General features: G+C 45.4%; 2 protein-coding genes across 2 annotated transcripts in view; both read left to right on the forward strand.

The window, feature by feature from the left end:
* LOC102015709 (histone acetyltransferase p300-like) overlaps positions 1-3,950 on the forward strand; it is a gene marked incomplete in the record, with an annotated part of 27,134 nt that overhangs the window by 17,678 nt on the left and 5,506 nt on the right.
* The window catches only part of LOC102016042 (histone acetyltransferase p300-like), a 10,049-nt gene that overhangs the window by 593 nt on the left and 5,506 nt on the right, over positions 1-3,950 (forward strand). The gene's annotated exons all lie outside the window — the stretch shown is intronic.

Genomic DNA, 3,950 nt, shown 5'->3' on the forward strand with positions numbered 1-3,950 from the left:
TCCTCGAGGTCCCGGGGCCCGGAGCCGCGAGCCCGTGCGCGCCGCGTGAATTCTTCGGAAGATAACGCGCGCCCGGCCCGGCCGATTCCAGCCTCGGCGGCGGCACCCGCCCGCTCCCCCGGGGCCTGGGAGATAATCGAGGGAAGGCGCCCCGAAGGCGGGGGAGAGGCAAGCGAGGCCCCGCCGAGCTACCCCCGGGCCGTTCTGTTTACTTTTTCAGATTGATTCTGTGTGTTTGGACCCAGGAGTATCGAGTGGTGGTGTTGTTTTGGTTTTTCCTTCCTGAGGATTGAACTCAGGACTTCGCCTTGAGCTCCATCCCCGACCCATCCTCCTGGCTCCTTTGCCCAGACAGGCTGGAGTTTGCAGCCCTCCTGCCTCCCCCAGCCTGGGTGCTGGGTTGCAGACCCCTGACACAGTAGCAGACTCAATTTATGTTCTTTAAAAGACCAGCAGGTAGAGAATGAGCAGGATAGGTAAGAGGAGACTCCAGCAGCTAGAGGCTATGGGCGATCCAGAGTTGGGGAGCCGATGGCCTGGATTTCACGGGTGACAGTAGGGACAGAAAGAAGTGGAAATACCTGAAATGGAGTTTGGAGAGGTAAAGGGATTCCGTAATGGACTGAACAGTGAGGGATAAGAGAGAAATCAACAGGGAGTTCCTGAGTGGTTAGTAGAGCCGTGCACTCAAATGAGGAAACTAGTTGGAAAATAGATTTGGGGAAGGGAATGTAGTGTTCGTTTGGGGGTTTAGGGTGCAGTGTGAGGTTGTCATCCAGACACAGGATACTCGAGACTGGAGCTCAGATGATGAACCTGGGCTGGAAGACAATTTGAAGCCCAGAGATGATATTCATAGCACTAAGAATGAAAGGCAAGGGCTGAGGGTATATAGTTCGTGCAGGAGGCTCTGGGTTCAGTTCCATCAGTTAAGGTCAAAGAGAAGAGGACTGGGAGGATGTGTTAGGGGGCTGGAAACACCGACGCGGAGGTATTGCCAAGGAGGTACGATTGGCCCGAGAGGTAGGAGGAAACCAAGAGAGACCTAAGAAAGGACATGGTTTCAAGCTGTCAGTTACGCCAGAATTACCTGAAAGAAGGCTATACACACAACTCCATTGGAGAAATTGTATATGAGCTTTGCACAGGAGTGTCAGCGGGGTGAGACAGATGGAGAAGCTGTCGTGGAGAAAGTACATGCAGACAAGTCTTCCCAGAGGCTGGGAGGTGATGAAACGGCACAGGGGCCAGGGGTTAAGAGGAGCGAGTGGAGGGGTTTATTTGTGTAGTATTGATGCACGGTCCTACATTTGTACTTTTAGGAATGAACCAGTAGAAAGTGACAAGTGGGAGATCCCAGATGAGCTGGGTGTAGTGACATATGTCTGTAATCCCAACTACATAGGAGGCTGAGACAACAAGATGGAAAGCTCAAGGCCAGCCTGGTCATCAGCGAGTTCTTCACTCAAAAAAATGAGCTGGGCATTGTAGCACATGCCTGTAATCCCAGCACTCGGAAGGCAGAGACGAGAATTGCTGCGAGTCGAGGCCAGCCTGGGCTACATAGTGGACTCAAGGCCAGCCTGGGCTACACAGTGAGACCCTGTCTCAAAAAATAAAAATAATGGTGCTGGGGGCATGGCTCAGTGGTAGAGCACTTGTCTAGCATGTGTGAGGGCCTATTCAGGAGGGACAAAAGTGGGGGAAAACTAAAACTATAACCACAGTTTATCTTTGTAGTTTCTAATCCTTTTAGGTTTGTAATCTTTGTCGGGTTTTCAGGCTCTTTGAATACCTTTGGTATTTTGTTATCTTTCTAAGTTCCTTAGAACTCCACTGACTATGCATACCAGTTTGCTGTGATGGTGCTTTGGAAAAAGAAAGGAATAAAACGGTTGGCAGCCATTCAGAAATCTATTAGAAAGTAAAGGGCCGGGGATATAGCCCAGCAGGCAGAAGCACCTGCCTGACAAGCGCAAGGTCCTGAGTTTGAGTCTAGGTACCAAAAAAAAAAAAAAAAAAAAAAGTAAAGAGAAGTGCAGAAAAATTAAACTTCCACAAATGCGGGTTTATAATCCCTTCTAAGTTAGAATTTTGAGTTCCTTTATTTACACTGTGTATTTGTTGTAGGTAGTCTGGGAATATAACTGAGAGGATTTTCCCCTTCAGCATCATAATTGCTGCGATAAGAAAAGCCATGAAACTTGAATAATTCATTTCAATATTTTTTTTAATATCACAGTTGAACTCTTTGTTCTCAGATATATTTTAAATTCTTCTTGAAGAAGTAACAGTTCCTTACGGAGACCTGAAGGCTTGATTTTAGCTGTGGAATTGCACCTAAATGGGTTAGGCAATCTGTTTAGGAAAGAAGTACTCAAAAGGCTGTCCTGAAGGGGAATTTGTTACCATGGCATTTAACCTTAGGGGTACTCAAAGCATCTTTTCCCATTAATTCTCTCTGCCCCCAACTGTCTGAGCACTGATGTGGTCAACATGATGCCTGAGATGCTAGAGGCCTCATCACATGGCCACGGCCAGGTTAGTGAAATGGAGATTCCTGAGATGTAGTAGGGACCTCACTAATTAAGTGATGAATATTAATATTGAATAGTTATGAGCTCTTTCAAATAAAATTAATGCAACAAAATTGTAGCATTCCTGGAGCAATGGGGAAAAGCCCGAAGAATATAATGGGATGGCTTTGACTTCCGTGGTGGATACATTCATAGCTTCCATCTTAGGAACTCTGGTCGTAGGTTGTGGAGGTCACTGAGTCAGGTACTGACTTTGCTATAGGGTAACACAGTAGTAAGTGTGCCTGGCTCTGAAGTTGCAAGCGTTGCTGTTAAGGTGCACAGATGTCTTTTAAGTCTCCTCACAGTGTTTGAATGTATAATACTCCCAGTACTGGATCCTTGACAGTTTCATAGAGGCTCCTGATGTGGGGAGGGTGGCTGCTTGCTTGGGAATTGAACTCAGGGCTTTTGCACTGAGCTCTTATATTCCTTTTTCTTTTTTAAGTGTGAGGTAGGATCTCACTAAGTTGCCCAGGCTAGGCTTGAATATGGAATTTTCCTGCTTCAGCCTCCCAGAGTGCTGAGATTACAGGCATGAGCCACAATGCCCAGCTAAATTCTTGATTTCTTGAGGTGATGTTTTTCATTTTATTAGTTTAATAAGAGTTGTTGTTGTTGTTGTTGTTTTTGCGATATCGGGGATCGAACTCACGACCTTGCGCTTGCCAGGCAGGCGCTGTGCTAAATCCCCAGCCAATAATAAGAGTTTATAGTTATCTACAATACCATCCTCTTGTTATACCCTTTATACTAAGGCTTATGGGAACTTCCAAACTTAAGGAATAAAACATACTGCTGTAGTAACAAGCATGAAAGAAATAATTGCTTTTATCCCTCCTAACCCCACTAATTTTATTGTAAAATTGCATACTTACTAAGAATGCTGCACAGAAGAATCTACGATTTCCCATGGTTTCTTTTTAATCTCTATTTTAGCAAGTACCTTCTGAGAAAGAAAATATGCTTTGCATAACCACATGATGGTTTGGAACTCAGGAAATGTGACCTTAATCCAGAATCATCATCTAACATCTGGTCCTTAGGTTCCTTCCAATCAGGGTTTATGAGCCATGTTGAGTTGCTGTTCCATTTTTAACAGGTCCCCCTTCCTAAACAACATGAGCATTTTGTTGATGAGTCCAGAGCAATTGTTTTGTATAATGTCTCTACTTAGGTTTGTCTGGTTGGTTTCTTGTATTTAGACTCAAGTTAAACCATGAGTTACATCTTATACTGAGTCTTAAAGAGAGTAGAGATAAACCCAATGTGGTGATGCTCACCTAGGAGCACTTCGGGAAGCTGAACCAGGAAGATCCGAAGTTTGAGTCCAGCCTGGGGAACTTAGCAGTTTAGCAAGACCCTGTCTCTTGG

The sequence above is a fragment of the Chinchilla lanigera genome, unplaced genomic scaffold (assembly GCF_000276665.1).
Source record: "Chinchilla lanigera isolate Chin_1 unplaced genomic scaffold, ChiLan1.0 scaffold00012, whole genome shotgun sequence".
NCBI classification, from domain to species: Eukaryota; Metazoa; Chordata; class Mammalia; order Rodentia; family Chinchillidae; genus Chinchilla; species Chinchilla lanigera.